The sequence below is a fragment of the Eleginops maclovinus genome, chromosome 11 (genome assembly GCF_036324505.1).
Source record: "Eleginops maclovinus isolate JMC-PN-2008 ecotype Puerto Natales chromosome 11, JC_Emac_rtc_rv5, whole genome shotgun sequence".
NCBI lineage: Eukaryota > Metazoa > Chordata > Actinopteri > Perciformes > Eleginopidae > Eleginops > Eleginops maclovinus.
In genome coordinates, this window is record NC_086359.1 from 18,711,260 (window position 1) to 18,732,712 (window position 21,453).

Consider the following 21,453-nt stretch of genomic DNA (forward strand, 5'->3'; position numbering starts at 1 on the left):
AAGATGAATAATCTGACTGCACGACTGTACTGAAGAATTTGCTGAACAATTGAGGTAAAATAAAAAGTGCCAGAGCCTAAATTGTTCATATAAATACTTCATTTAGTGTTGCCTATTGTTTGTCAATCATGGCCTAAAAGAAAATCAAAAAGGTGTATTATAAAGTCCACAGCATGTTTTCTATACAAATAAATACCCACTGGTACCATTACTGCTCAGGATGGTTGGAAAACACAGAAAAAATAAATTGTGGACCTCATCAGACAAAAAACACTGTTGACTGCAGTAATTGTTGAATTTAGGACAGAGCGCTATAGCCATTTAATCCAAGTGGCTGTTCACTAAAAATAGCCTTAAATCCTGTCTCATTTGGTTTCATGCAATGGTCATGTAGTGAGCATCTCGCAGAGATCCAAGTGGTCTGTAATACACCCACATGCGTAAAATAACTGAATACTAAGCTTGTAATTTTTTTGGGGGGGTGGAAATTAGAATCCTATGCCTCTTAGACGAGTATATAAAAACAAAGAGGAGAAAAAGGACTTAAGATCAATACATTTTCAAAGCTTCTGCTGAACTGAAACAGGACAGAAGAATAGTTAAAAGCTACTGCAATGTTTTGGTGTCTAAAGCTAATTTTCTCCTTGTGTGACACTTGTATTTGTTGAATTTATATATAACTCTCCTGTTTTAATTATGCTAAGGCTTAACTTTATGCATAAGCAAGGGCGTGGATGCTTTGAGTGACAGGTGGTTGCAGTCACAGGTTGTTATCACTGCCAAGATGGCGAAGGCCAAAGCCAACAAGTTTTTAGGGTGACGTTGCAAAGTCAAGGTCCATATGTTATACAGTCTACCAGATAATTAAGAAAAACTACAACACTTAACACCTAAGAGCCAGTTATCTATACATTTGAACATACTTTCAATTACTTTTATATAGCCAATCTTTTTAAGTCCCATCCACAAACCTGTTTAAATGCATACACTTGGAAAATGCAATGCTGATGGGATGTCGCTGATGAGAGATGGATAGCACATGAAACCCAGGTGGACCTAATAAGCGAGTAACGTTTTTCTCTATGTCGGGACTTTGGGTACGAGTGTGATTATGATCATTAAGCCTCATCAGCGCCAAATGATCTATGCATTTGGTTGCCAGGCAAAACTGTTTCCAATGGGGTCCAATCGCTATTATGTTACAGCAGTGACAATTTGTAAGGATTTTGTTTTGTTCCTCACAGGCATGTTATGAGAGTACATTATATCCTTTATAAACTCAGAAACACATGACAGTAAGCCTCTGTTGCCAGTAGTAGTGTGGAAGAAAAATAAATTCCATGCTGTCATTGTCATCGTGCTGTGCCAAGGTTTGGCTGACTGATCTTCAGTATAAATATACTGTTCCCAGGTGCTGAAAGGTACTATAAAACTTCTAATAAAAGAGCACAAGTGGTCCTGATAGGCAAGTTTAATCAAAGCTCAACATATTTTATCTTCTCTGAATTTAAGGTGAAGTGACTTGATGAACGCTTAGTGATAAACTTGGCAGCAATCTAAGGAATAAAGTCTTCCCCTTGCTTGTGTCGCCAAGATATACTTGGAAAAGACTTACTCTCCTTTCAACTGCACATTTATGAGGGTGATGAACTGTAAAATCTTTTAAAATCCACTGCTGTTGTGCATTAGCATCAAGATATTAATAAAAAAAATAACAGATGGAGTTGTTTTCACAGTCTTTTCACACAGTGTGCATAAATGTACCTGACAGTAGAGGGAAAATAACAGAAATCTGGATTCCAAAATGAGGCCAGAGTTCTTAAAATTCACAGAACTGTCAAAGCATTTAAACATTTGCAGTTTGATTTTCGGAAGGAGCTAAAAACCCTTTTTCCAAAGTAAACTGCGAGTACAATAATGTGATGGTGACATTCATGTGACTGTCACTGCATGTGACAGCAAATGTGACTTGATTCTTGACAAGGCAAGGCTTTCAGGAGCTTAAGATCTCTGCAAAGGATGTGCAACAGTGGAACAGAGACAAGTGATGAGACAATAACACAAACTGCAGAGAAGTCAAAATTTATAGAAACGATTCAACTCCAGACATGCACCTTGGCTTCCATAAAACCAGGATGGCTGGCTGCTCTAGGAATGGCCTCATAAAGCACTGGAAGCATATTCCAGTCCATTTTTCTCTCATGTTAAAGTGAGGTTGGATTATTAGATGGGTCCATCAGTCCCCTCTGCGTCTGGATAAAGCTGATTTGGCTAACACCTTGGTTCAATATTTCTATAAGCCATCAACGGTATACCTGTCAACTTGCTAATGGTTAAGATCTATAATGCTTACCCAGTTGAGCACGTTTGCACACAGGGCACAGCGTGTGTAATTCTCTATAGATACTGCTGAATCTACTCTATTTCATATCCATTTATCAAATCTGTAAAGTATACAACTTAGAAATGACTGGAGATTGTCCCCAGACGCTGGTATCAACAGAGCTCAATAAAGAGTGTTGACTTAATAACCCTGATTATTCAATCAGTTCTCAAACAACGTAATGATCCCTGTCCGCTCAAATGTCTGACTGTATCTTTGCAAGGGTTGTCAGTAGAGAGGTGTGTTCACATTGAGCTGCTAAAATATGATGTTTAAATGTAACAAAAGCTAGATTAGGTATGTCACACATTTTAAAATCACTGTCTAGATTCCAGGACTTGGAAGTGCAGAGAGTGGGAGTTTGGATTACTAAAAGAGGCCCCATTTTCCCTTTCCTGTAGTGTGTTATATATAGGTTTTTGTGCATGTAAATGGTCTGCAAAGGCCAGAGGGCGCTTTCTCCCCCTGCCTGAAACACCTCCATTAAACTACTTTGTTTACTTCCGTACCATATTGACATCACTATGTTACACACACGCTTCTATTGGCTAGTGCTCCAACACATTTGACCTGATTCGGCTCGGGGTTGGGACATCCCTAACTGGTTGCCTCATCTCTGTCTCACACCCAGTTAGCCACTGCCAGTAGTAAGTTAATGAGCTAACAAACAACATAAACAAATTAAAGTTAACTTCGATTCTGATGCGTCTTATAGTCGCCAATTTAGGCACATCAGACTTTTAATCAAACCTGTACGGCTCAATCTCTCTCTGAATTTGAACTTTGCGGGACTAGGCCAGATCCAGGATTTCTAAATCTAACATGTTAAAGACATATTTTTCCGTTTTTGAATACTTTCAAATGTGCCTGGAGGTTGACTTTTAATTAATTATAATTGGAGAATTTAGCTGGGGAAAGAAACATGTATGTTATTAAAATCACACATGATTATAAAGACACTGTAATGTTTTAGGGGGTAATCATCCCTGCAGTAGCATTCATTACATACTGCTGGGAGCTAGAGATCTCATCAGATAAATAGAATAATCATGTAAATCTGTGTGACTTCAACAATTAGAGACACGGAACACCAAACTCCTGCTGATCTGCATACCATTCACTACAGCCATGAATTAAAATGAGCTGGAAAGCAGCTGCTAAAGCAGGTACAGGGAGCATGCCTTGTAGGTGAGATCTGTCAGAGTTCATCAAGGAATCCCAGTGAAGAGCAATACCTTCCCTAGCACTCACCACCTGCGCACACATATGACCTCCGGCCTTGTTACACTGTTGCCAACTCAATGCCTGCTCGATTTAGATTGCAGACATTCACTGGTGTCTAGTTTACATTGTGTTAATCCTTTTAATGACAAAGCTAATACTGCTTTTAATCTGCATTTCAGGAATTAGCGGTTCACCTAATGAGAGCAAAGTAAATAGGCTGCATACACTATAAAGTATACGTCCTCTTTTTTTTTGCTGTACTTTAGGATACACATGCCAAAGGGAATGGGAGGAAAGAAAATATGATTAGAGGAAAAACTGTCCAGCTCAAGTAATTCCCCGCTAATGCAGTTTCAACATCATCATTAAATAAACAGAGAAACTGAACAAAAACATCATTAGCTGGGGCTCTACAGCTAAGATACATGGTAAGCTTTAGGGCTTTAGAGCAAGAGAAAAACAAGTCACTGTTTGCACAAGACAAGAGAATGAGAAGAGGAAATAATGAAAAATAAATCTACAGACCATAACGTCTCTTGGAGCTAGTGAAAAACATTCATTATCTTTAGATTCAAAATGCAATACTAAATATATTGCTGTTTTCATTTATTATCTTCACAAATAACATAATTAAGAAGTGTGAAAATCTGTGACTAATATTAACCTGCATGATCATTTAGAAACATGAACATTACAACATTTTTATGGGCCTCATGACACCAATTTATTATCTCATCGTTACAATATGTTTAGTTTACGTTGGATGATAAATAGTGTCGTGTATACTAATTATTCATTAACATCAAAATAACCTGCACAGTTCACATGAGGACACAAGCGGATGAAAGTAAACTAAACAGTTGCAGGATGCTCTTTCTGAAAATACGTGTTCCGGCAATACAAGCAAACATTCAATTCTAAGCAAGAAAATGGATGTCAAACAGAACGTTTGTGAAAGGCTTAACCAGACAAGATTCCTTCAAAGCTGATAGCATTACATGGCCAGCAGAGCGGGGCTCCACATGGAGGAGAAATTAATATCTCAGTTCACACTGTGATAGTCCTGCATCTCCTCAAAGGATTATGATTATGGCTGGAACAAAGTCTTTGCCCATTAGGAGGGGTAACCAAGCTGGCTTACAATAAGAAACAAGGAAGGGATTTAAAAGTGAGAATTAAGTAGCCCAATATATATATCTTAAAGGGGCCCTGTTATGCTTTTTGGAGTTTTTCCTTTCCTGTATTGTGTTATATAGGTTTTTGTTCATGTAATTGGTCTGCAAAGGCTAAAATCCTGAAATGCCTCTATTAGACTCCATTGTTGACCTCTGTAACATAGTGACATCACTATCTTACACTTTCACTTCTATTGGCTCCAACACAAAGTGCGGTACATCTCTACGTTTTTCAGGGTGAGAAGAGGTGCTGCAGCACAGGCAGTTTGACAAGAACAAAGCATGAGTTGAGGCACAAAATTGGTGGTGGGGTCAACATGTTTTATTTGTGTTGTCTTGAATGGAGTTGGCGTTCTATACTTGCAATTGGCAGTTAGTGTTTACTGTTAGTCAATTATTACTTTCTGTTCTATACCAGCTGGGAACAGAATTGGAAATGGATGTTATCTAATGGGGACAATGCATCAGGGGAAGGATGTGTCTACAGCTCCCAATAAAATCAAGAGACCACTTCAGCATTATCACTTTCTCTGGTTTTATTATTTATAGAAATGTTTTGAGTTTGAATTTTTTTTTTTGGTATTCTATAAACTACTGACATGTTTTCTTTGGAATTCAACAGGCACTGGAATGGTTGCCATACATGTAGAGATACAATTGTAAGAACAATTTGGAGTGGTCTGCTAATTTTTTCTGGAGCTGTATGTATTTGACCAAACGGAGATGTCATTGACCCACCTTTATTTGGTTTTAATACCAAACATTTTAATAGACAGAAGAAAATGCCTGCTCCTAGAAGATTTGAGCTTTGCACCTTAAAAACAGTTGCCTGTAACTCTATAAGTAACCTTTTCACATATCTGCATCGTGCATCTTCTTCTTTGCCATTCCTTGTGACATTTAAAACTGATCCACCTACGAGTATGAGAAAAACCAAACACATTTCATCATGCCACATCTGCATATCTTTTATTTCAGCTGCTACTGCTTCCATAAAAATAACACACTTGCAGAAGAAAGTATTTTCACCTGCATTGGCAGTTAAGTATCACTCAGTGCAGCAAAAGAGGGTGAAAATGGAAATAGTGAAGTGCCCATCTTTCAGATAAATGTAAGTACAGAGATGTTGAACTAAGAACACACCTCCCATGACAGTGCCTCTACAAAAGGCTGAACGTAGCGAGACTAGTCCCTTGTTGCCTGCATGGACACGCATGTTTAGACAGTCAGTTCACAGTGGCATTGACACAGCTCAGCCGTGTGCAGGGAATGATATTGCAGGTCAGCGCTGTAACCTGCCGCTGTGAGAATGCTATGGGAATACAAATGATTGTGGGATTGGAAGGCATGCAATGGAAACAGCATGCAATACTGTGTCAGTGTAGAGAGAACACAGGGATTTTCTGTGGACTACACAGTGCTCTAAATACATTGAAAAAGGATGACAATGTATATGAATTAATACAGAACCCTTAGGACATGAACCAGTGGATTAGAATGAGCGTGAGGCCACACTGGCCGTGTGCAAACAGCATAATCCCTTTAGGTTTTGTCACTATCATGCTTGGTGGTGTCTAAGTAATATTACCTGAGAAATCATATGTGAAATGATGATGCTCCCCCACTAATTGGCCCTGGGGGTGCGTGCATTATTCATGGTTAACAGCATGTTCCACTTGTTTGCATGGCGCTAATTGTTTTATGATTAACCTGCTGAACGCTCACTTGGATCATTTTGTTGAACCATTTAAAGCCATCTGACTGGTGTCTGATTCTTGGAACAATGTGGTTAATAAAGTGCTTGGTGAGCTGATGGCCAGGAGTGTCTGCGGGCCCCATAAAAGTCCTTGTTAGGGTTTTACTGCAGAAGTTAGTCCAGCACGAGTATGAGTTTCTTATAACATAAAAAAAAATCATTTGAAATGAGTACTAACGAAAAAACTATTTGGTTTGAATGGGCGCTGAGAACTCTCATTGACCTGAAGTCTAATAACAATGAAAAAAGTTGGATTTCACAGCAGTCTCCTATCAATCTTGAGTAATAGGCTTTCTGAAAGGAAACATCTTGATATGGGAAATCTTTCAGCAGATGCCACAAATGCCACTACTTAAATAAAAATTCAATTCTTTACGACTCCAAACAAATAATATCCTAAGTGAAAAGAAAATTATCATAATTTATCATTTATAACGTATGTCATTAGGTTCCTAGAGTAATTATGTGTAAAGCGATTCATCCAGCCATAACATGAAAAGAACAAACTGTTGTTCTCTAAGTGAGACACTGAAGTCACCACTTTTTCTCCCAAAGGAACGTTGGCTTCAAGCCAGGAAGCAGTAAATTATGAAAGAACCACATTGAACAGGTCGCATTCCTACTCATTTTTTATGTTAAGTATCCAATGAAGTATATTGCTAACAAGACATTTGAAGGCGAGCCCAAAGGCAACACTGTTTAAACTTTTACACGGTCTAGTTTTGTTAATGATCTGAACTCTCTCTGTCACACTGGGGTTTTGAGGTGCTATACTCCTACAAACCACTCTGAAATCAGTTTATTTTATGAAGGAACCTTTCATTTAATATTTTGGTAGGTGGACCTCACTAATTGGTGAAGGACTGGCAGCCATTGTTTGGTTGGTCCATGAAGGTAAAAATCAATATAGTACAATGAAATTCACTAGGTCAGTTCCCCTAAAACCAACTTGATATATTTGAGCCACCAACAACATTTAAAAATACATCACCGGCCTTTTTAATTGTCGTTCCATTAACATAGCCCATCCTGAATTACAGTATATCACAGCTTTTTGGTCCATAAAGAGAATCTGTAAAATATAGCAGCATGGATTTTCCAATGAAGTCCATTCACAAGACTGGCAGATAGTTGTCCAAAGCCATCAGAGAAACAGGATAGGGAGCCACAGGGCAAACATCTGTCCAATTTCATCTTGTTCTTTTAGTCTTATGGTTTATCGAAGGTTTAAGACCCAACGGTGCAAGAGCATGATCCGGACCGTTCTCCGATGGGTATTCCATGCCATCGCCATCAATCAAATGCTCCATAAATCACTCTGTATCACTGCTCGAACAAAACGGTCAGTGCATGAACATGGCAGGTGTTGCCCAGACCTTTTTTCCTCTGACTCTTTCCTCTAGAGCCTTAACAGGTCAATGTTTCCACTTATCGGGTGAGATATCTCAACCTGTGTTTGATTGACTGGCAGCACATTCTGTACAGACATGTCTGGTCCCTAGACAATGAATCCTAATGACCCCTTAACATTTCTTGTATCGCCAACATGAGCTCGACATTTGTGGGTTTGAGTGAAATGTCTCGACAACTATTGGATGGGTGGCAATGAAATGGAAATCCAAATTGGTCATCCACCTGACTTTTCCAGTTCAACATTTCCTGCATCTGTAAACTAAGCAGCGCTTTTAGACGCTTAGTAGTGATATAGAAGTATTTTAGAGAAGACCAAACATGGTTAAATAGTGTCATGATATGAAAACAGTGACCACTGCAGTCGAAAACATTGAAGGCATTGTCCAAGTACCAAATATTTCAGAAAATATTACAACACATTACATTGTGCTATTTCATGAGTCAGTAGGTTCTTAAACAACATCACTGAATCTATCCAACTTAAGGGGCTTTATCGGAAGCTATCGATCACACTAACCGATAAAGTATTCATGGGCAGGCTGGCCATTCGGTGTAAGTAGAATATATAGCCATAACGAACACAAATGACGGCTATATAGCCTAACTGTAATTGGAATGCAAGGTTTCACTCTGTGGTAATAGCCATACAAAGAGCAGGAGAGTCCAGCACATGCAGTACACTGGCCCAACAGAATAATTTTAACCATTAATCAAACATCCGTTCTACAGTTCACCTTGAATCTCTTGGGCTGGTCTTTATCACTTAGACGGAAGTGTGCTCAGTAAGTGTTTTATTTTTTATCCTTTTCAAAAATAAAATATATGGTTATTATTCAAGGATGAACAATTTGAGCCATGCAGTCTCTTTTATGAGGACTGAGTTGGTTTTCAAAAGCAACAATAATAATAGCTGTATTTATGGAAATAGATTTTATTTACCCAGATTCATGTAAAAAAAATGACTGAATGTATTTTATGATTTTTCAGCATTTACCTTTTGGGTTTTATGAAAAAATCCGCCCTACTAAATATTTCACAAGTGTGTCACAGGTTAGTAACTAGACAGAAAAACCGTCTTCAGAAAATATGAAAGATACCAGTAAAAAGGGACATTTTCACATTACCAGTCTTAAATAATCGTTGGATATATTCAAAGATTGCCCTGAAATGCCGACTTCAGCATAATGTGATACGCTCTAACACTTTGAATGGGTTATTCAGTGTCATGTGTGTTATTGGAAATATCCATATATTGAAGAAATACCGTCCTTTGACTGAATTTTAAACAGGCAATTCATATTTTAACTTATCATCATTCAGCCAGAAATGTAGGCGTACATCCCTGAGGCAAGAGTCGGCCACCCATTTTCCCCGTATGACACAGAGGGATATTACGGCTGGTGTTCTTCCCTGAAATACATTAGGCTTGCAAGAAATATTTCATCTTATCTCAAGAGCAGATACTGCGCCTCAAAAAAAGACCTTATGCTGCAAATGTGAGTCCCACAAATCGAGGCGCACACACATCAAGTTTTATTACCTTCTTATTACACCACACAGATAGAAGGAAGACACATTTAAATTCGATACATGTATGTTGGTACATAAATAAATTCATAGTGTTTCCAGTATCCTGGGAGTTCCTTCCCCCCAGTTTCAATTATGATCAGCTTTCCCTCTGGTGTAAATGAGGTGAGCGTGACTCTGAACAGGGCTGGGATCAGCGTTGGGTCCTGCTTTGAATCTCCGTGGCTGAGATGTTTACTGTGGCTTTTTGTGTGGCCAGTAGGATCCCACTTAGTGTGAACGATGGCAGCTGTGAGGGTGCCTCTGGCAAGTGTGACTCCAACTATGGCTGCTTGGTCTCATGTAGCGTAAAGTGCCAGCTGCTCAGGCTGTGGAGAACTCCAGTGTGCATGACTGATTGTGGCTGAGGTTAGCACGTCTCCGGCGAGCATGATGTTGAACGGCGCATAGATGAGTGAAACTATGGTTTGGATTACGGCACCTGGCTACTTTGATTGTGGCTACATCAGCCCAAACTGTGGCAAGTGTGACTGAGTATCCGTGAAGGGCAGAATTCCTGATGCTCTGTGTGGGCTGCACAGGCTGGCAGACCGTGGTGAGAATGATTCTGGTGATCAAAGGCGCTTTGACTGCTGGTGCAGCAAGTTATCACTCTGGTGGAGTCTGCTGGTCGGGCTGTGATGAACACAACTACAGCGAGTGTGACTGAAGGCATCAGGGTGAGCAAGACTCAGTTAGCACCACTCATGCTACTATGTTGTAAGCAGCAGGGGAGCGTGAGGCTGATAAGCTCCAGTACTTCTGCAATCTGATAACCTCCGCCAAGAAGGTTGTCCTTTTGTTTTTTGTTTTCTGTTTTCTGTCTGTCTGTAATCAGGATTACGGAAAACCTACTTTTCATGAAACTTGGGGGAAGGTGTAGCATGGGCCAAGGAAAACCTGATTACATTTTTGAACAAACTCGAAACACGGAGCAGATAAAAGGAGCATGTTTCCCAAGAAGGTTATTCTTACAATTTGGTTTTTCTAGTCTGTTTGCAGGATTAAAGAAATATGTACTGCCTCAATTTTTAAGATCCTTGGTTGAACGTTGGATGAAATAAAGAACCCTATACATTCTGGAGTGCATCCACATTTTTTACAAAATAGCTCCATCATAATTGTACTGAACAGACCTCCTACACTCTTCATCACACAGGTACAGCTATCTAACATCACGTCACCCAGCTATCTTCTAACTCAACACCAATCATACAAATAGATTTGAAGGACAAGAGACTCATTGAAGAGTGAATTAATTCCTGTGACCAACATGTTTGAAACAACTTACTTATCAACTCACATTCACAGTACACAGCAGGCTTAATTGATGCCTGACACTGCTGGCTTAGACAAGTTCAAAGAGCCACAGTGTGCTCCAAATTTTTCTTAAATCTTTATCTCTACATAAATGGCAGCCATTCCAGTGTCTGTTGAATTCCAACACAGAGAAAAATTGTCAGGAGTTTATAGAATACAATAAAAAACAACAACATTTAACTCAAAGACATACCTAGTAATAATAAAATAAGAGAAAATGATAATGCTGAAGTGGTCTCTTCATTTTTTCCGCGGATATATGCATAAAGATAACACACAAGCTATTTTGTACAATATTTTAAGATTGATTCTTATGAACACCATATTGCGATTGTACTTTAGATGGTATCAGTTGGTATCTTCCAACAAAACTGGGAGAACCTTTTTACACCGTGGAAAGAAAAGCCAACCATAGGCCTGCTCTCAACAATAACAATAATTTGTCATGAAAATGGTGCCTTCATACTGCTGAGGGATTGTGCAATTAAAGTTTGTCAAGCTAAATAGACTTTACTTAGGCTTAATTACCTCCCCACAGTTACTTCCTTACAAAGTGAGTCTTAATTAAAAGTAACAGATTAGACTACTTTCAAAGAACCCACATTAAATCATATCATTTAAATGTGTTATATTGTGAAAAACAATCATCAGAGTTCGCCTAGTGTTTTTATCCATCTGCCTCTCAAAAAAGCTAGGTAGCTCTCATTTATTTTTTTATAAACTGTAAACTGGTAAGTCTGATCTTAAAATAAACGCCAGCCTATGCTCCCAACAACACGGAAAGAACTTTCAATTACTGAGGCACATTTCACAGTGAATATAATGGTCTTATCATTGTCTCCGCGAGTTCAAAGTTATTTCAGAGTTCTGTGGTTCAGAAGAAGAAAGTGAGGCGCCACCGGAACCCATGTAGAAATAACATAGTAGTATAAGACACACTGAAAACAACAGAGTCAATATGCACCAAGGTATTTAATCATTTACAACACTGGATCAATACATGTATAGTGTTATGGTGCCCCTGGTTCTGCAGTGTATTGTTAAGTCTTTTATGACCTAGCAGCATGCATCATATTGCAACTAAAGCTCACTGCAGTCTGCTGATAATGTCAGGCCTCAGTGCTTTTGTGTGTTTAAACTCATCATCACAAAGAATGTATTCCAAATACCACAAAATCACTCATTAAACACACTTTACCACTCGCACACAAAATAGCTACCCCCAATCAATAAAGAATTTAGTGTCTGGTGAGACTACCGCAGAAACGATGGATGAATCAATAATCCCACAAACTGAAAGTACTTGATTGAAATGTTAATTACTGATTCAAAGTTTGTGTCATTTGTATTCTGTGCCTCTGCTGTGACATGTTTACCTGCTTTAATGTTCAAAAAGCTCTTTGTTTTTCTCATGCTGCCTGTGCTACAGCACGTCTTCTCACCCTCTGTCTGAAACCAGAGCCCAGTGTGTGTGGAAGACAAATTCCCTCCTGAGTGAACTTTGGGATTTAGATCATTTACATGCACACAATCCTATAGAACACACTACAGGAAAGAGAAAACCGAAAAACTTGAACTATTGTCCATTTTTAGCATGCGGCCCTTGTTTTGAATTGATGCGTTGCTTGGTTGCAAAAGATGTATTATTATATTATAACACTCAGGGCCAGTAAGACTCCAACAAAAGCTTCTTTGGAATTTGGCATTCACTAAGGCTGTCCTCTTTTCTTCTTTCCCTTCTCATCCATTATTGAAAACTTGCAAACGTACTTCTTAAACCCTGAGCGTTACTTGACAAACAGCACTAAACACAAAGCACCAGCTTTTAAAGGTTTACTGTGTGTGCACCTGGTTGGTAGTTTCAAGTGTGCTACATTGAAAACAAACCCTCCCATGTCATTTAAATACTGTTGTCATCTTAAAATACAGGAACAACTATAGCACATTAATATTTAATTGGAATTGGAAAATTGAACAATCTGAGTTAGGAACTCTAAACATTTACCGTTGAGCTCTGATTTATAACTAACAATTAGATGAAGGGACAAATCAACTGACCAGAAGAAGCCAGCCATTGATCGTTGGCCATTAATGATTCACTAGATGACTTAATTTGTCCGGTAAAGATGTTATCACCAACTGGAAAGTGACTCGTACTGTAAGTGATTGACCAGAACCATCCAGAGACCAGAACAAATTGGACGAGAAGAACCTCCCACAGGAAGTCAATAATGATGAGAGAACTGGCTAAAAGGTCGTCAGATCATCCTTCATACTCTTCTACAGCATTAATAAATATGACTGATGATGGAATGGCTACCAAATCCATCATTTGTCAGCGAAGGATTTGATGATTTTTTGTAATTTGTTTAAAACAAAATTCTCAAATTTGATAGTTTCAGCTTCTTTAATTGTGAACATTTTGTGTTTGTTCATTTGGGATTTAGGATTTTGGTTGCACAAACAAGAAATAGAATGATTTTTTACCTTTTTGTTCTAGGATTTCATTGAGATTTTGAGACTATTGGTAAATTTCCACTAAAAAAGCCCAAATCATCATCATATCATCTCAGTTTCATTCCACTGAAACAAAGGTCATTAGATTTCCCCATTATGCTCCAACCATCCAATTACGTGCATGTGAAGCAGGGCTGGGGAATGTTCTCCAGGGTAGCATGTGACAGGTTGTACCGGAGGCACAGCTGCATGTCACAGAGAACTGTGTTCACATTATTGACATGAAGTCAAACTTGTTCAGGGTGCATGTCAGAGGCCGAACAAGTTGTCCCTTCGCCTGTTTGTGATGTTCATGGATAGGCATCAAAGCAAAGCTGGGGTCTGACTGTCAGTGGCCTTAGGATGCCATTCCTTCTGATTTGAGAAAAAACAACAATTGACTGGCATTTGAAGCTAGGGTTGTCCCGGGAACAGATACTTCTTTATACAGTCCATGCCAAAATTTTGAAAACATGTCGGTTCCTGTTTTACTTCAATATCAGCCATGGGATACACCCTATTTTTGAAATTAGCAAGAAAGATATACATTTCCATGGTTGGTTACATCTACAGTGGTTTGAGTACGACTTGTTTAACTTCCTAACAAAAACCTGTATGGAAAACGCTATAAAGAAGGAACATAACACAGGATTTATTGTTATCCTTTGGGTTTTCATCGTAGTATCGGATGGGGTATCAGGATTTGTGGAATTCCACTGGTGTTGGTATGGACTACCTAATTTTTAGTAATGTGACATCCCCATCTGTAGCTGAAGTGCAATAGTCTTTCTGCATTTGTGCACAACCCCTTGTTACACTCTCTGCATCATATAAGCTTCTATTCTCCTCTTTAACTAACACTCTTGAAGAGATAGATAAAGATGTTTTGAGGAGATGGGAAAGTCTTTGCACGGCCCCGGTTTTAGTACCAAATGATTGAATCATTATTCATAGGTATGCCCCATAGCAGTTATAAAGATGTTACTGTATGCAGCTATTGTGAGTGCGTAAGAAGCTGTAGGTCATGTCTGTAGAGTACATTTTCAGGCAATACATAATGTTAATAAAAGCTCCTCTGCCAGGCTGGTTACACCCAGGTAAACCTCGCATATTTGAAGGATATTTTGTCGAGGTATATATCTACAAATGGTCTTTTATGGTCCATCAAAAGTAGAACTATCTGTAGATAAAAGTGCTTTAAGGGTCCGACCATTCAAGAAAACCACATCTTATTGTTATAATCATTACAATTCGTAGTTAAAGGTAGAAAGATTAGATTTGGAATGACATCTTTGTAGCATTTTTAGCACTCACACGGACTAATCCAGTACTGCAATGCCTTTTTTATCTGTCCTAACCATGACTTTGCTAAAACGTGGTGGAAAATCTGCAAGGATTTTAACCAATGCAGAGAGACAGGTTTTCATCTCTCCTGCTTTTAGCATCTTTCACTGAATGCCCCTTCTCTCATTGATTTTTAGAGCTGCTAATGTTTTTTAGTCTTTGAATGACATGGCACCAACCTGCCTTTGAACTTTAGATCCTCTCTGTGACAAAAATCCCCAGACCGGAGTCGCCTCTGCCTTTCTGTGTCAAGGTTAAAGACTAAAGGTGTCTGCTGTCTGGGCCCCTCAGTTCGAGCCTCCAGCGTAGTAGCATCGCAATTAAGGCCTTTTTAACATCTTTGATGTTTACTCTTCCTGCATCCCTGCAGCCTTCTATGTTCTCGGTGTTTAGCATTTGTTATCCCCATGACTCCCTCTGTTTGTTGAAGCATTCAGGTTAGTCAGTCATTATAACCTTGACTAACAGATTTCCTGTGAAAAATGTACACAATCTGATAGTATCTGATATATTATTGTTCTTGACAGCGTAGCTTATGCTTTAATTTAAACTGTAAAATCCCCTTGTGCATTTCAAAGATACATTTCAACAGCAATCATCACACCTACATCGTATTGGAGCATGGCAGTGAAAGGCTGATGTAAAAGCATCTCTGGGTAAGGTGTTCTCCTGAGCTATACCTTGTGCAATAACGAGTAGGCTGAGACAGCATGAGGGTGGCCAAACGCTCCACACATTAACATACCCACAATCATCTGCCAGCCTGTGATAAAAGAAAATAATGATACCATGGCCTCTGTAGGGAGTTCACTTATAAGGGAGCTGTTTGTGCAGAAATGTGCTTTGAGTAAGATGGAGTTGCATAAGGAAATTGCAGTCCCTTGCTTAGCCTCGCCATAAAGCAATGTACATTGACCTTTCTGTATGACAATGTGATGAAGAGCTCTAAACATGGCATGAACCGTGAACTTCTGCACCGGGAGGCACTTGTCCACAAATGATATAGTGTTGGGAGACATTTCTCTGTGGATGTTTTGGTTTATCAGTTCATCCAGTGGCCTTTTCAGATCCATTAGACATCCATCTCTTTTTTTTTTTATCCATCTAAAGCAAAGTTAAAGATGAATTGTACTGTTTCAAATGAAATCTTCTGGTCCCAATAATGATGTACTGAAAATCTGATGTCGTGAGAGCCCTCGCTTCATCTTTCCATCATTTGTATTCATTTGCTGAGTTCTGTATTGATTGCTTGATCTACAATCATCCTATACTGAAAGAAAATCATCATCATTCATTTCTTAAACTCAAAGTTACATGTATAAATTGCTTTTTTGTCCGACCAAAAGCTGAAAATCCTTTTATTTTAAAATTTTGCAATAATTGCTGAGCTGTATTGTGGCCTTCCACCGCCTCAGATAGTCTTTTATATGGCAAGGTTTTTGAGTGTATTATCTTGGGGCCAATGCCATCATCTAATATAGAAGTTACATGAAATGCTTCTTCACGTCCACGTTTTGACGAAGATGTTGAGAACACAGTCAATCTGATCAGGATTCATTGCATGCTCTGAAAGCAGGATAACACGCATCATATTGAATATCGAAAAGCCTGCACTTACTGTAGCTGTCTCAGAATAACCACAAAAACGTGTGTGTTCTTCTCCTCCTCTCTGGGTGCATTATATTTTGACATCCTGCCCCCTGGGACTCTTGTGACACACAACATTTAATGGGGTCCATTTAATTAAAAAAAAGCAAAGACAAATTAAAGCTCCTCTCTCTTCTTGACTTCCAAAGTTCCCAATAATCCTCTCTCCATATCTTCGGCCAAAAACACCAGGTTACCGCGGCAACAGCTGTGGGCTGTTTTTGCAGGGTCTAGTTCAGTGACAAATGAAGTGCCTGAAGCATCACGATTCTAATTGAAATCGAGGTAAACCTGTGACCAAGATGGTCAGTGAGATGTGTGGGTGCAGAATAATAGCAGTTTCTTTTTTCTTTAGGGGGGGGGGGTTGTGATTATGCAACCATGGAAGGGTTTAATTTTCTATTCATGTGTGCCTGCAGCATCAGACACACCAGAAGTGTGCCACCACTCCCCTCTGCACACATCACACTTGACTGCAATTTGTACCAGGCACCTTGATTCATAATATATGCCCCTACTCTCTTTGCCAACAACCTTCAAGCACTGTTTCTCAACTAATCTGGATCAGGAACCAAATCTGACGACTCACTCATTGACTTGTAAAGTCTAAAATACCTCTTGGACGTCTGCCCATTTTGATCAAAAGGCCAAAATGTAATGCTTTACTCCATCTTTATTGTTCGGGTTGATCAAATTAATGCACATTATTCACTGAACAAACAACGTTCCCAGCTGTTTCTTAGCTTCAAATACAGCTCTTGGCTCTCTTCAGCACCATTTGAGGTCTTGAATGTGTATAATGAAACAACGTCCGACATTTTTAAAGAGTTTCTCTGCTGACATTCTGCCAATTCACTCCATCGTGATGCAACGCTTTACGTTAGAGGATAAGAAGTTGAAAATAAGCAGCTATAAGGTAGCATTGTGTTCTCAACACCCTATAGTTGCATACAGACTCAAAAGGGAACATATGAGTCATATCTACAGCATGTCAATTTAACACTGGCTCCAATCTGAAAAGCTTAAATGGAATTCCAGTTGTGATCTATTTTTTCTTGTTCTTTCTCTTTGCAGAACACGTACGCTGAAGGCGATTACCTCCTCCATTCTTTCTGTAAATGTGTGAGAAACAAAAGGTGAACATCTGCGCCAACAATGGATCCTAAGCAGGTATTGTTAAATGATGAATGTTAAGGATTCCTTAGAGGAAAATATGTAAAATTGTTGTACATATGTCTTTGTTTTTATGTTCTACACCCACTTAAGGAAAGCCGGTTGTAGTTAAATACAACAATATACGCATATATTACAGATCTTATCTAAAGGACATCTTCAACTGTGCTACTCCAAACAGTCATCAGGGACTTGCACTGCGCATAACATACTTGTTGAAAATGTTTTATGCAGTGTTGGCAAGCAGGTTTAGCACCTTAATCTCCGAGATGTGGTTTTACAAAAGATCACTCTTGTTAAGAGTCTTCCACCGAAATACAGTAGTACGACTCTTGTGTTTTTTTAGTTTTTCCGTTACAAATTACAGATCCAGGGAACAGAATTTTGCACATGATTAAGATCAGTGACAATCAGAGAAATGATCGTAAATCATTAGGGCGTCTGGAGGCAACATTATTCCTGTGTGAATGGAGCTTCCGTGATTAATCTCCCGCCTCCCCTGCACATAAACGGGGAAATGATGGTAGCTCAGCGAGCCAGAGAATGAGTGAGGTGGGTGCAACTCTCGAAAGCAGCGAATATGTACGAGTAATTTTGGGGTAATCCGAAAGCACTCAACAACATTAAAATATTCAATTTCTCCACTTCCTCCTACAAATTATTTTTGGTTTGGCTGGATAAGTGAAGTAAGTGTGTCTCCGGGTCTCTATTAACACAGCGTGGCCTCTCTTATTGTCCCGCCTTGTTCCATATTTCATCATCTTTGCCCCTCGTGGAGCCACGCAGTAAAATTCCTCTGAAATATTCGTGGTCATGACTGACGAGATAATGGCTGAAGCCTCAATATACTTACAGGGCTCTTGTGATTACCTCCTGTCATGTGTGATCATAATCATCATCAGGCGGTGGCTTGAGCTTTGGGGTGGATCTCAGTGACGCTTCCAAAACAAGCTTCTGTGCAAGGCGATGCAAGGCTTATTGTTTAGTATACTAATTTGGTTCCTCGAAATGTTGTTAACATTAATGGTCATTTATGGGCGGAATATTTGAGACTGTGCTTTCCCCTTAGCACTCCTGGAGACATTAGCCTCGTTTATTTTGGAATCGCTTGAGATACTTTGCATTTTACTGCACCATCATGCCTTACTCTGCCTCAAGGAACAATATGGAAATGCTAATCCTCGCAACAATCTGCTTCTATGCTTTCTACCCGTTTCATTTGGCTGCCTCTGCATCCAAATAAAAGCAATTACAAACACATCCTCCAATCACGCCACTTCAGATGGTTGCAGCTTCACAATACAGTGAGTCGCAGAAGCACAACATATCCATCTGCAACTCTGGGAAAAAGATAACACCTCGCCTCAACAGAATCTGCTCTGCCTGACACATTCACTGCTGGACAATAAATCTGAGTTGGCTTTTCTCCTTCAACCACGCAGCCATTTGCTGTGAAAAAAGGGTCTCGCCGCCGCGTATGTCTCAACAGATGAAGAAACTGGCTGAGAAAAGTCATTTACTTGTGGTCACACTCATGAGTCCTGGGAGTCATTGCATTATGAGCCCTGTAGCGTGCAGACTGAGAGATATCAGCAGGGGGAGAAAGCTGCGAGGAGCTACAGATGACTGTGCATTACATCAAAAGAGACGTGTGGTAAATACATGAATATGCGATGTTCAGAGGAAGAACTCCTTACACATTTGGCAGGAAGAAGAGTGGAAGACAATCCTCATAAGCGCAAGACTTCTTAAAACCTGGATCTGGATGACAGAGAACGACCCAGGTTAAAACGCAGAAACCTATGAAGCTAACATTTAATGCAATATCAAAAACTCTTCCTGCTGCAAAGTGTCTGCACACCATGCCTGCTTCTTAACCTGTGCACACATTTTAAATATGCAGAACCAACAGGTTTGTTTATGTACAGCCTGTCTGGAAAAGCGCCAATTACTGTTCCACACTGTGCACACAGATGCATCACAAATCATTTTTTTCTGAGAGAAATCCTTTTCCTTCTCACTACTCATGGGTGGAAACCATTTGCTGCCCACACACACTTTTTGGGCTGCAAACAAACAAAACAACAACAGTAGTTCCGAGTTTGTCTTGTTTGTGCTGACCCAATTTAACCTGATATGTTCAAGGGGGGAGGAGGGGCAGATTTGCTTATGCGTCCGGCTGAGGACGGATGTTATTGAAACATCATTGCAATTTGACTCGCATATGTGGCCATTAACCCACTGCATAGCATGCATGGTCACCACAGGGAGGAGGGGTGATGGGATGGAAGAAAGAGAGTGGTGGGTGGAAACACACAGACACACACAGATTTCTCAACGAGGGATTATGTTTTGTTTTTAATGAGGCAGACTGACCCTTCCTCATTTGATTCTCCAGCAAAACAAAGCTATATTGAGTTTAAATATTAAAAATGCACATATTATTTGAACTATTAAACGTGTAGCAACATGGAAATGTTATTTTTTCCTGTCGTTATGCAATTGATCATCGGTTTTTTTCAGTTAAACTTGTTCGGAAAATCACACGCTGGAATTCATTGTATTTAAAAGTGTGTGTGTGTGTGTGTGTGTGTGTGTGTGTGTGTGTGTGTGTGTGTGTGTGTGTGTGTGTGTGTGTGTGTGTGTGTGTGTGTGTGTGTGTGTGTGTGTGTGTGTGTGTGTGTGTGTGTGTGTGTGTGTGTGTGTGTGTGTGTGTGTGTGTGAGAAGACGCACCAAACTGGCAGACCCTGCGCTGTAATGGGTTTTTGTTCCAAGGTTAAGTTAGCCTCTGCTCAACAGTCTTGTCACTGGTTGCGGTAGCTTGTGTCTGACAGGATTTTGCGCACGCTGGGTCAACGAGCACGAGAGCTTGAGTCAAGCATGTGCGGATTTATTTACGAAGAGAAAAAATAACCGTTACGCGCGCCGTCGTTTAATTGCCCATTAAGGGAAAGTAACACTAGTGTCGCATTGTGGAGCCATTTGACTTTCCTGAGATGTCAAGCCTTTAAAGCAGAGCCTTTGTCTCAAATGCAAACACACAAGCCCCACATGTGTTGCTTTCCAGTGCCCATAACAGCACTTAATTCCCGGAGCACACCTTTATCATACAGTATGCAACGCCGCATCCTCAGCCCCACTTCAACATGCAAGGGAGACCTGTTAAACCATCACTTGCACTGCAGTAGCCTCACACAAACAGCAGTTGTTACATGTGAATGAAACATTGTCATGGAGCACGTTACCAATCATCCCCGACTACAATGTTTGCAGCGACATGTGCGTAACCCATAATAAACACCGAGAAGCATTTAAAGAAATAATAATAATAATAATAATAAGCTCACCGGCAGATATAAAGGGATGTGTTCTAGCAATTTCTTCTCTCCCGACTGGCTTTCCTTGGAGTTAATGAGCTTCTTGTTCGGACTGATTCCTCTCTCAGCTGTTATTGTCCACTGCTTTTTCTTTTTTCTTTTTCTTTTTTGTCCAGCGGTGAAACAATAAGGGGAAATCGGCGTCCTCTCGCAAAGCTCTGCCCTCTTCAAACTAACCTTCCCGCCCCCTCCGTCTATCCATCTCAGATTGGTGCTGGTCAGGAGGGGCAAACCCTGAACCCGGGGGCTGCTTTGGAGGCGGTGATCTGTCACTCGCAGATCAATGCACACATGGACATGCGGTGGACGTCTGCGCAAAGGGCTCACTCTTTACCGACCAGCTTGTCAGTGATGCTCTCGACAGCTGGAGGGGACTTTTTTTTCTCACCCTCCCCCCCCCCCCTCCCTCCCCCTATCTCTCTCTCTCTCCTCTTACGTTAATGCACAAAAACCCTCCCAGGCGAGCCACAGCAGTGAGTGGGCCCACTTATTCTGTGGGCTCCGCGCGGTTCCAGCACTGACGCAGGTGCCCAAGGTCCAACCGCGGCTGACAGAGATGCCAAGCCTGTGAGCCGCCG

At 40.1% G+C, this 21,453-nt stretch overlaps 1 protein-coding gene across 2 annotated transcripts in view; it reads right to left on the reverse strand.

Annotated features, from left to right (window-relative positions):
• gabra3 (gamma-aminobutyric acid type A receptor subunit alpha3) overlaps positions 1-21,194 on the reverse strand; it is a 94,370-nt gene extending 73,176 nt beyond the window's left edge. For both annotated transcript variants that reach the window (XM_063896211.1, XM_063896210.1), the window contains exon 1: positions 20,846-21,194. The gene's annotated coding sequence lies outside the window, so the exon portion shown is untranslated. The remainder of the gene's footprint in view (positions 1-20,845) is intronic.
• Between the last annotated feature and the right edge of the window lie 259 nt (positions 21,195-21,453).